The 13,379-nt window shown below is 34.7% G+C and overlaps 1 pseudogene; it reads left to right on the top strand.

The window, feature by feature from the left end:
* Nucleotides 1-359: 359 nt before the first annotated feature.
* Nucleotides 360-13,379, top strand: part of LOC115291087 — a 52,929-nt pseudogene continuing 39,909 nt past the window's right edge.

Below are 13,379 nucleotides of genomic sequence, written 5' to 3' on the forward strand. Positions count from 1 at the left end.
TGAAAGCTGCACATGGGATTTATATATATGTATATATAAAGGGGTTCAGAGGTCATTGGTCTCATGCCCCACTTCACATATACCAACATGTACTTAGTGCTCGTTCTTTCACACAAACAGACTCCATATATGCACATCCATGTTCCTCTCCACTTTGACTTTTACTTTTCAATATGCCTCTGCTATAGAAACATTCTTAAGTTGGCATCCTGTCCCCATGTCCTCTCCCTCCTAGTATCTGTGTCATCATTGTTTCTTGAAGATGGACCTATGACTTGCCTTGCTTTGAATCAATACAATGAGGCAGAATCATGGACTGTAGAGATTACATGTACAAGAGTACATGATATAAGATCGTGATGCCCTTTATGGGAAGGGACTCCCCCTTGCTGGTTCGCAGGAGGGAACAGGTATGCTGGTGACATAAGAAATGAAACATTGAGATTAGGACCTGGGAACTGAGTGGTTTCCAGCCAAGAGACAGAGAAATAATAGGGCATTATTGCTTATTGCTATAACCATAAGACCTTGAATTCTATCAACAACATGAACTTAACGCAGATTCTTCTTTGGTAAAGTGTCCAGGTTTATAATACACTCATAGTGGACACGTGGACTCTTGACCCTTAGACCCTGGGACATAATAAATGAATGTCTTAAGCTAAATTTGTGACAATATTGTCACATAGTAATAAAAAGAAAAAACAACAACTCCTTCCCAGGTGTTTTCCATCTGTGGGAAGGAAAATTCTAACATGGCTACCTTAACATTTCTAGGTATCACTCCCAGGGCTGTGAATAAGGTGATATATCCAGCCCATTATTATACTAAGTTGTATGGCAAAGAGATTTTTGAAAATGTAAAATAAAAGGTTACTAGTCTCTTGACTTTGATTAGTAAATTCTCAAAAAGAAAACTCAGTAGGCCTAATTTAGTCTGCTCTTTCAAAGTAAAGTTGTAGGCTTATTTTGGTTGCTGTGTTTGTAATGGTAACTGGAAGATATGGAAGTCAAAGCCATTATAAGTATGAAGAGAATTTGATGTCACAACATTGTCTTGAAGATGAAGGGATGTCGTATGTCAAGAATCCAGGTAACCTCTAGATGATATTAATAGTTCTTCAACAGCCAACAAGGAAATGGGAACCTCAGTCTTATAATCAGAAGGAACTGAGTTTTGCCAATTACCTGAATGAGCTGGGAAGCAAATTCTTCCTAAAGCCTCCAGAGTAGAACTCAGCCTGACTGAGATGCTTTGACTTCACCTTTGTGAGATCACAGGCAGAAGTCCCAGTTGAGCCTACCCAGACAGAAGTCATAAAAATGAGATTATATAAAACATTCTTGGTCATTGTAAGGCTATTTTAAAACTATCAGATGTGAATGAGTTATACATTGGAGGTTTTCAGAAAAAGAGCAATATGACCTAAGTCATGTGGATGAGGGAAATTTCAAAGTGCAGTGTAGTGCATAAATTGTAGATGTTGAAAGCAGAAATGTCAGTTTGGCTTCCATTGCAATATGTATCTAAGAGATGATAATGTCTTGAGCTAAAATAATAACATTGGAGATGTAGAGAAGTAGGGATAATTGGCAAAATCTTTAATGTCTAGTATGACATAGATAATAAAAATTCACAATTGATGTTATAACATATGGCATAGTTACTAGATAATATGCCATCTTTGAAAATACAAAATGAGTAGAAAAGTCCAATGTATGATATAGTTTGAAAATAAATCTCATACACTTTGCTTATAGATTGGATAGAGAATGTGTTTTCATGTTAAATGATATTTAAAGGGAAATTTTACTAAACGTTCTCTCCAGGGCAAGGCAAATAAAAAATAAAAATCCAGGTAAGTCCATCAGGAAAGGCATTTGTACTTGGTAAAGGGACAAATCTAAAATGGATGGAGGAAGGAATTGATAAATATCATTAACAATCATACTATACTGACAATCACAGGGATTCTTAATTATTTTTGATCTTGCACCTTTTTCTTAGAACAGATTTGTAAATTCATGAAATAAAAGACATTTCTAGGAAATCTACAGTTTCACCAAGATTAATATATTCTGTCTCAATATATGTAGTTCTTCCTTAACACATTAAATAAAAAGAAATAGCATTTGTAAAACCTGCCATAATATCAAAAAAGTGGTTAGTTTATTACTTTGAAATATCTGCAACAACTAAATAAATTTATATGAAAACATGTGATTTATATTTGTGAAAAGTAATACTTAGTCCTAATACTTGTATAACTTGTTACCTACCTGCCTTTAGGAAATACAAAATGTCAATGAGAGATTAGTGAATTTTTCCCCCCTGTAGCCAAGTTTATGGTCCCTCTGAATTTCTTCCATGGTCAACTACTTACACTATAGTGCTTGCCATATTAGTCACCTTTATGTCATCAGGCTGCCCTTCCTTATCATACTTCAAAAAATTTTAATATTGAAGGTTGTACAAAGGAAGCTAGACACTCATGATCTAGAAATGCTGGAAAAGGGGTACCTGGGTGGCTCAGTCGGTTTAGTGTCCAACTTCGGCACAGGTCATGATCTCATGGGTTGTGAGTTTGAGCCCCGTGTCAGGTTCTTTGCTGACAGATAGTTTAGAGTCTGGAGTCTGTCTTCAAATTCTGTGTCTCCCTCTCTCTCTGACCCTCCCCTGCTCACGTTGTCCCTTTCTTTCTCGCAAAAATAAATGAAAAAAAAAACCATTAAAAAATTTAGAAATGCTGGAACAGAAAAGTAGACAAAAGTCAGAAAACACAATGGAAGAATCAACTTATCCAAATATTTGATAAAGTCTATGAGTGACAGGAATCATTTTATTCACAACAATTAAGTCTTCTTTTAATCATTATTTTAAAATTTTACTTAAAATGCTTTTATTTTAAACAGCAAAAAGAGCTTTGCTAATATTCCCTTTGTCATTGATTTTATGTCAAGAGATATGAAGGTTTAAGAGCAAGGATACTGTGCATAATGAGCATATATATTTATTTGTCTAGAGATAAAAACTTATTGGCAATCTTATAAAATTATATTCATGAAGGAAAGAATATTCATAAAACAGTTATGACTCTCAACCATATATCTCATTCATTGGAAACATATTCAGTCTGTGTGCCAAGAAAAATATTGAATAAAATTGGTGTTTTCATGGCTTATGAACTAGTAAAATGGAGTGAATTAAACACAGAACCCTAGTGACTCCCTCCACTGAATACAGTAGCGAGAAGTCTTCAATTGGTCAGTTGCCCTAAGGTTTATGGTTCATTGACTTAATTAGAGCCAAATAAAATGATTGCATCATGAAAGAAAATGTTTGAAGGGTACAAGATCTCTATATGAATGTGAGAATATTCTCTCTATGAATGTGGAAATATGGATGTGGGAAGTCAAATAGCTATGTCCTGGGTTAGGAGGGTATTCTGCTTTACAATGCTTCACCTATAATCTCCTAACCCAGGATATAGCTATTTGATTTCCCACATACGAATACATCTTTATGCTTATAAGACTATAAAGTGCAATACATTTTAAAGAGCTCTATAAAAATATAAGGAAAAGTGAATATTGAGTAGACATGCAAAAAAGGTAAATTTAGTTGCTCCAGACCTACTGAAGCAATTAATATGTTTTTAATTTTTAAAATGTTGCTTTTCATTTTGTGGATTTTTTTTCTAAATTAAAGTATTACCATTCATAACAGTTCAACTTTATTTTACTTTAAAGTGATAAAAATATTCAAAAATAATATTCAGAACCAGCCATTGTTTTATACATATATACATAATTTATTAACATTTTTATTCAAAAATTTTCTCCCCTATGTGAAATTCTTGAAAGTTAATATAGCTTGTGTAACACAAATTTGATACTAAATAGTAATGATAATAAGCCAAATAACTTTCAGATTTCCAAATAATCAAAACAAATGAAGAGTAGATGAATTATTTGTTTTCGGTTTTGCTAATTGATCCTCAAAGTTTTGCCCAATGCCACTCCTGATCTACTATGTGAACACTTTGTACCTCATTTTAAGAAAGCAAGCTTATTTTTTCCTTCTGTTGAGTATAGACCAATTTTGTGGCCGTCTTTGACCAATAAAATGCATCAGAGGTGATTTGGGATATTAGAGCTTGGGCATTTTGGGAGTATTGTAAGCCCCACTTCCTGACTACTGGAATTCAGCTGCCATGCAAAAGAAGCCCAAAGAGCCATGTGGAGAGTCTACTTGTAGAAGAACCAAACACATAGTGCTAAAGGTTCCAAACACATGGCCAAAATAAAAACATTCCATCTACCACCCCTGCTCCCTGGCATTCTAGCTCCCCTAGATAAGATAATAGACAAGTGAGAATAGTCATCTTTAATATGGTAGCCCAGCATACATTTTGTCAAGCAGAAATGAGATATCACTTCTGAATACCAGAGAAATGTAAGATATAATGATGTTCTAAGCCATTGAATTTTGAAGTAGATTATTCCGAAGCAATTGGTGAATGAAATGAGTGAAACACCAAGAATTACAGCTTTATCCAAAGATTGAGCTTCCATGCTCTGATTTTTGTGTCATATGAGTAACTTAAAAACCTTGGAAGACATTCACTGAAATCAATCCCTTTCACCAACATGAACCTTTCAGTAAATAACTTAGTAGCCACTAGCATACATTACGATGCAGTAAGAGAGATGAGAAATAATTTGAATGGTTTTTGTTTATTCTGCCCCCATGCCTGTATGTAAGTTACCAGGTTTCTTTTATTATTATTATTATCATAAACACCTGGAAGATATGAAGCAATGAACAATAGTTGAATAGTTAACTTGAGAGATGAAATTATTTTGCTTACCTTTTGTCTTTGTAGAAGATAGATTATGTTTTACTTAAATCTATGTTTTCTTCATAATTTAAGAAGCAAAATAATCATTTTAAAGATTTCATTTTCACAATCAATGTGCTATTTTCATTCTCCTTACTTATTTCTTGGGTAGAGACCATGTTTCTGTTTCATTTTTTTCTGTCGTCATGTAAAAATTCCAGATACAGTGAATGCTAATATGGTAGGATAGAATGAGCTTCATCTTTTCCCCCCTCTTTTATAATTGTTTAGTCTACATTTGGTCTTTATATGCCTTTGAAAGACTTGCATTAATTGCTTATGTATGCAGAATCAAACATGCATTGCCAAAAACAGCAGCAGAAGAAATTTACATAAGTTAAATGTGATAAGTAACATTTTATGACACCCTACACAAAGTGATTTTATAATTGTGTTTCATCAACATAACTAACAGAGTAACATTTATTATTTGTATCTAAATTTGGAATTTACTCTCTAGGAATTTTTATAAAGTAATATAATAATTGCTTGTGTTTAATCAATGTACCTGAAAAGATAATTTTTATTAATTGCAGTCTGAATTTAAAATTTAGTATTCCAATAAGTATATTGCTATGGACTATTATAGATGTGAATTTCATGAAACTAATGGCACTAATCAGATCCATGATAATTCATTCATTTATTCATCTACTCATAAATTGATTAAATGGTTTCCATTTCCACATACTGGATGATTGCTAGGAATACAGGGGCAAATGAATGCCTTATTCTATACAGTTCTTTGGAACTTCCTATAGTACAGAGTGCTAACATATGCCCATGGAGGAAGGAATAATAGCTATGACTACTGGGATTATAGACCTGATATACATAAGACTTTAAGCCCCGTTAACTGCCCTATCAATTATTAGCCACATAACATAACTGAAGACTTGAGAAAAAAAGGCACTGATGTGTCATGCACTGGTCGTTGAAGGGGGCAATGCAAACAATCCTCTGGCTGAGAGTTTTTGTTGCTCTTCAATACCTTCAATTGAAATTCAGTATCAGTTATCTCAAAATTATTAACCTAAATCTATAATTCTATAAATCCTAGAGAAATTTATTTCAGATTAACTTTTTAATTAGACAAAATTATGACTGAGAAGATAATACATTACACTAGACTACTTTTTTTTTTCCCTTTTGGTCAGACTGTCAATTGCAATTTTCAAATGGAGGCAAAAGAAAAATCTAGTAGTTAGGAAAACATTATTTCATTTAGTGTTGTGATAGAATTTTATATAAACTGTGGATACTGTAAAACTTGACTAAGAGAGTAACATTTTTAGATTAGTTTAGACCATAAAGAAAACATGTTCTAATATGCTTGGGTACAGATAAGTGAATACAATGATAAAATAGTGTAGTTCATAGATTTTGAGTGTTTTTAAAAGGTGTTCTGAAGTATTATGTTTTATGTGTCATGAGGATATTTTGAAGATATTGATAACTTAAAAAGTATAAAACTCATTTAAAATTTTCCACATTGGGTAGATCACATATAAACTTACATGAAATGATTTTTTTTTAATGAGACCTACAGAGAATCTTTGCTACAGATGTAAATAACTAAACCATAAACATTTTGGTAATAGCATTTTTAGATTCAGAACTAGAATCCAAAATATAGCCACTTGGTACAATATTTAAAAATTTTGTTTAATATTTATTTATTTTGAGAGAGAGACAGAAAGACAGAGCATGAGTGGGAAAGGGACAGAGAGAAGGGGGAGAAGCAGAATCTGAAGTAGGCTCCAGGCTTTGAGCTGTCAGCACCGAGTGGATGTGGGGCTCGAACTCACGAATTGTGAGATCATGACCTGAGCCGAAGTCAGACGCTTAACTGACTGAGACACCTAGGCATCCCCACCTAGTACAATATTATTATAAAATGACCTCTAGCTACTTTGTAGCTCCAAAAAATAATTATTTCAAGAATTAATATGTTTCTCTGATCTGCCTTGAAGATCTTCATTAGTGAACAATATATAAAATAGTCATGTAGAGTGACGTTGATTCTGCTAAGGCATTGTCTCCTCATTCTTGAGAGCTCAGTCTCTTCACTTGTTCATGTTTAGGAACTACTCCTAATTCCATCATCTTTTTCTCTTGGAGAATAACACTGTGGTCAGTGATTCTTCACGTGTTGTAGATTTCAGACACACCCTGACTTCCAGGTGAAGATAGTCCCTGTCCACAGTAAGGGCCTTAGTCGATGAAAATAGAAGGTAGCTCAATGCCTGGACAAAAATTTTGAAGAAGGAAGCTGTTGGGATAATAGGATAGTTGGATACAGGCAGATGATGAGTTCTTGCAACAAATTCTCAAATAGAGTAAAGCGCAGAATTTGGCCAGAATGACCTGTTTGACACTTGTAACAATGTCTATGGCTTTATCCTATTGCGTTAATATATCTTTGTCGCTGCCTCCACTTTTTCTCAGGCATGATACCAGCACTTACTGAAGACAAGAGATGCCCTGCCATAAAGAGCAATTCATCAGTGTTAGCTTGGAAATTCTTGATACTTTTGTATAATAAAATATAATTTTAGTAACTTAAATGTTTTCTCATTTATTATTACTAGTGATAGAATGATATTTATTTTTCAGTAATTTTAAATGTTTATTTTTGAGAGAGAGAGAGGATGATCAAGAGAGGGGCAGAGAGAGATGGGGACAGAGGATCCAAAATGAGCTCTGCACTGAGAGCAGTGAGTCTGGTTGGGGGGGCTCAGACCTGTGAACCATGAGATCATGACCTGAACAAACTCAGACAGTCAACCAACTGAACCACCAGGCACCCCTCTTTTTCAGTAGGTTTTAACTGGTTTTTTAAAGTTGTCTCAAAACCATAAGTGCAAATAATTAGAGATGTCACACAATTAAGTATCTTATATTAAAATATAAGCAACCTAGTATTTACAAAGTACTTTCTGCTAAGAAGAAATTTTGCATTCTATCATCTGTCAACATGTATTAATTTCAGATCAGTGAATTAACAGAAAGCAAGAAAGTGATCTTCAGTTGACTAAAAAATGTTTCATCTTGAATATGTCAAACTTGTCTAACAGCTCATTAGCCACATTAGATCTAAAGTAGAAAGGGAATACAGCAGAATGTTTCCTCTATAGGCAAATACTCTCATGAAAACAAAAATCCATATTTGTAAGCCATTAAGCAAACACCATTACTAATCTGTTCCTCTATAATCAATCTGAGGGCTTAACTTTAACCATTTTTTTTTCTATTAATGTATGTTGAAATCAGGTGAGAAAGATAAGTGATGACTTGTTTAGTTATTTTTTACATTTTCAGTATCTTGATGGAAAATCACTATTAAATATCTTGGCTTAATCCAAACACAATAATGCTGTAATGCATGGTATATAGCTTTATCATTTTATTTGTTTAGTTTAGTTTCCTATATATAAAGGTTATATAAGTAGACAGTTGCAGTGAGGTGCTATATCGAAGAACAGTAAAACTCATTACATTATAAAAAACAGTATTAATCAAAATATATCTAGCATTAAAGAATAGAAATACTTCTTTAATGATCCATATACAAAAAGAATCTCTTGAAGTAATTTTATATATTCTTATATAAATTGGCCTTCATTTCACTGACATTAGAAGAAAAAATGCTTCTAAACTATAACATTTTCATTTGCTTTTAACTGGTGGAACCTACAGGAACTTATTGTAAAGCAGATTATACTTTTTTGATTCCACTAGTGTTATTATTTTTATTTCATGATTTAGTCCCATTTTAAACCAACTATAACATGACAGTTTTCAAATTAGCTCAGATGTAAAGGTGATTTCAAATGAAGCTGCTTTTTATAAAGTTTTCCTTGTTTTTTATTTTTGTAAAGGAAGTTCCTGATAATACATTAGTAATTTCTCATATATGTCAGCTTCATTTGGGTCTTTAGAAATTAAAACTTCAAATTAGATTCCCATACATTTTTATTACCTGATCTCAAAATTCATTAATATATATTAAGAAAAAATACTAAAATAATTTCTTTCATCTCCTAAATTCTCCTTATACCTAGTTTCATTAATATTTATTTCCATAGCCAAGGAAATAGTATATGCATTCCCACCCTTTTCTTCCCCTCTAAGGACCCTCTTTATTACCTCCAATTTTGGTCTTAATATTACTCTGTAAAGTGGTTTCTTATTTCACACAGACTCTAACCTTATAATAGGCTATTATCAGTTATTGAACTTCATTTTACTTTGTAAGAACTAATCAGCATCATTTATGGCCTCTTACCAATTCTCCTACATAACAAATTTGTTACTAGGTTTATTGGTATAGCCAGAAGTTGACTATTAATGATTCTTTCATAAACTCATCTAATTGTTAATATAGTATCAGGGTCAGTGTATGTATCTGTCTTCCTGTCTGTCCATCTCTCTACCATCCATTATCTGTCTATATCATCTGTCAATCCAGAGAGGCAGGGAGAGGGTTGGAAGAGTAACTAATTAAATAGAATATATGTACAAAATCCCCAAATTCAGTATATTGAGAAAAACCATGAATATCCAGAGAACTATTGAGATATTTTAATAAATTCTTCTTAAATGTTTACTAATTTATTTTGAGAGACAGAGCGAGAGCACATGTAGGGAAGGAGCAAAAAGAGGGAGTGAGAGAGAATCCCAGGCAGGTTCCAGGCTCAGCGTAGAGCTCAACACAGGCCTGGATCTCACAACCGTGAGATCATGACTTGAGCCAAAATCATGAGTCAGACGCTCAACTAACTGAGCCACCCAGATGCCCCATTTTATTATATTTTTCCTTAAAATTAAAATTAAGTTAGTATTTATTGCTTAGCTTAAAATGGCTAATCTATAAATGTATTTGTAATTATATTTTCTCCTTCTTCTCCACTATATCCTTACATTTGGGACTTCAGAAAGCCTGATAAAAATCTGTCTTTCCCCAGTTTCTTGCATGACCATGAATAACTATTTTACTTCTTTAAACTGTAATCTCATTTATTGCATGAGGATGATAATATTCTTTTCAAAAGACTTTTGACCTCATTTGATGAGATAAAGACAGTGTCAAATTTTGTTATCAATAAATGACAATTCAATATAATTTTCACTATTAGCATTATACATAGTAAACAACTTTTTTTTAAATCTCTACATCTTAGACTATCTTATTTTTCCTATACATTTTCTATGAAAATATAGTAAACCAAAATGAAATCTTATTAGTGCCAAGTATATACTTACTCTTCAGGGAGAAATAAAAAAGCTTTTTAACTATGAAACACAAAGTTTAGCAAATAAGCATGACCTAAATGTCAGAAGCAAATAATTAGGCATGACCTAAATGAGCCTTCAGATCTCTAATTTGAAACTGCTCTAATTTCAAACCATTCTCCACTCTCCACTAAGTTTCTGTCACCTTTATCTTATGTTTTCTAGAAAGTTCCCATATGATTCCAGCCAAAAAGTGCCCTTCCTGTTCCTTTTTGGAATATTGTTCTTTCATCTTTTTTGCTTAATGCTGTGCGGTCCAATATGGTAGTGACTAGCCACATGTGCTCAATGAAATTCAAATTCAAATCCGTTAATAGTAATTAATTAACACGTCCTTTAACTGGAAGACAGGCTTTAGAATAGCTGTGTCCCTGTCTGTCTTGTCTGCTACTGTGTGTACAGTTACATGTGAGGAAATACTCAGAAATGTGCTCTCTGATGAAAGATAATGAGCTCAGAGTTGCCAATTCCCCTGGTGTAAATATTCACAACTGTGGCCAATGGCAAGCTGCAAGTGGAAAGAGAGCTACCACATGCCTATATGAACTGGCTCTGGTATGCTACTTCATGTGTCCAGTGATAAGAAAGGAGCTAGGTGCTTAAATAAGAGCTCAATATTGTTGACTAAGAGGGCAAATAAATCAATATAAGTTTTGAAAATGTGAAATCACTCTCCTTAAGCTTACTGAAATTACTTTTGGATGAGATAATACATGTCAATTTTACAAGTTGACCATCATGTTTAAAAATATTTTTAGTGTTTTTATTTATTTTTAAGAGAGAGACAGAGTGTGAGTGGGGAGGGGCAGAGAGAAAGAGAGACACAGAATCTGAAGCAGGCTCCAGGCTCAGAGCTGTCAACACAGAGCCTGATGCGGGTCTCAAATTCAGGAACCGTGAGATCATGACCAAAGCCGAAGTCGGATTCTCAACCAACTGAACCACCGAGCTGCCCCAACCACCATATTTAAATATCAGTATCTTTCCAGTGACTAGATGAAAATTTTATCATATGAAGTTTACTAGCCTTCTTAGATCTGGGAGGTAAGATTTGTCTAGTGACAAATATTTTTTAAAGGTAAAAAATAAATCTATCACTTTGACTTCACATCTAGTATTTTCAACTCAAAGAATAAGAAAATTTGAGAAGAGGTTTTCTTGACCACCTCTAATTAGTTGTCAGATAATATCAACTCATATGACTATGTGAATTAAAGGTCTTTATCATTAGAAATAATTTTTGTCCTTATCTGTATCTGCATTTAACTACCATTGGTTCAGTTCTTTAAAATCCTCATTTTTCAATATAGATTTATGGAAATTTATGTACTTTTTTTCATAATATCAGATTTTCTGTTTCTGTAGAGCTGGTCCATATTCCTGCTTAAATATTTAATTAAGATCATATCTGAGTATGATATGTAGAATAAGTCAGTGGTGATTGTTATGCACTAAAAACTTCAACTGATGGGGAAAATTGGAGCATAAATGACAATAGGCTTTGTGTGATTATTTTGTTTTGTGACATTTTCCACATTTTTACATTCAAAGCTTTTTAAAAGGCAAATAATGAAAATGAGTTTATTAAATTCTCAAAGAAAATTTTTAAATAATAAGAAACAAGATGAAATTACAGTGATGAGGAAACCATTAGTATCTTCTTGGTATGTGATTTAATTATGCTTACATGTTTAAACCAAATGATTTTGGTGTGCCAGGGTGGCTTAGTCAGTTGAGCTTCCAACTTGGCTCAAGTCATGATCTCACAGTTTGTGGGTTCGAGCCCCGTGTCAGGATCTGGACTGACAGCTCAGAGCCTGGGGCCTCCTTCAGATTCTGTGTCTCCCTCTCTGTATGTCCCTCCCCCACTCCTGCTCTGTTTCTCTCTGTCTCAATAATAAATAAACATAAAAAAAGTTAAAAAAAAAATAAACCAAACACCTTTAAGATTGAAAGTTTTTGTTGAGGGGGAGGAGCCAAGATGGCGGAGAGGAAGGGAGCTCTGTAAACTCTGTCCGCCCCATTTATCTAACCGAGAAGGATATTACTCTCATCTGCGAGAGCGGAAGGAGAAAATACGGACTCCAGAAAGATTGGAGCCTCAACGATACCTGAGTGAGTGAGTGAGGGCGAAAGGGGGAGATCTGAAAACAGGCCAAGCTGGGATGGGTGGGGGAGACAAGATCCCCAGCCCAATGTGGGGGAAGCGTGTGGAGCCCGAGAGACAAAGGGAAGAGACAGGGGAGCGCACTTGCCAGCGAGAAGCCTCTGGAGCACGGCTGCGCGGAGGTGCGGGGGGAACGGACTTTCCAGCGAGAAGTGGCTGGAGCATGGCTGTGCCAGGGGTGCGGACTTCCCAGCAAGAAGCAGTCGGGGCTGCAGCTCCGCCAGGGGCAAGCAATTTGAACTTGGTTTTGGGAACGGGACCACTGACCGCATTTCCACAGCACACCTCACCCCCTGCACGGACTGCACAAATCCCGGGTGCCCACAGGGAAAAAATAGGGCCCACACCTACGTGACCCACGACAAGGAGTTGGTGGTGGGTGGAGGCCTGGGTGCACTCTTAGACTGCTGGAGCTCCCAGCTCATTTTCAGCCACGCACAGCACCTTGAGCAACAGCTATTGGAAACCGAGAGACTCAGCTTTTCTTTTTTTTCTTTTTTTTTTTTCCTTTCCCCCATTGCAATTGCGATCCTGGCTGGGGGTGGAGACTCCGCAATTGAGTCTGTGAAGGTGCACACTTCACCCCCTGCAGCTCATTTCCCCTCAGGCAGGGGCAGAGCCTCTGAGAACAGCCTCCAAGACCTACCACATCAAACCACACCCATCCAACAGGGAAAGCTGCTGCTGTTATTTATTTATTTTTTTTATATAAAAATTTTTTTTCTTCACTTGTTTCATACTTATTTCTTTGTCATTATTACCTCTTTTTCCTTTTTCTTTACTCAATTCTTTTAAATTTTACACCTTATATTCCTTTCTCCTTTCTCCTTTACTTTCTCACCTTCTTGCAACCCAGATATATTCTCCTGTATCTCATCCTTACCTCTCCCCTAAACTGGTCATACACTTTTAAATGGTCTATTGTCCTTTGTTGTCTCCGACCTCTTTTTATATATTTTTTTTCTTTTCTCCTTTCTCTTTTCTTTTTATTTTCTCTTCTTCTCTTCTTTTCATTT

This window comes from Suricata suricatta, chromosome 5 (assembly GCF_006229205.1).
Source record: "Suricata suricatta isolate VVHF042 chromosome 5, meerkat_22Aug2017_6uvM2_HiC, whole genome shotgun sequence".
NCBI classification, from domain to species: domain Eukaryota; kingdom Metazoa; phylum Chordata; class Mammalia; order Carnivora; family Herpestidae; genus Suricata; species Suricata suricatta.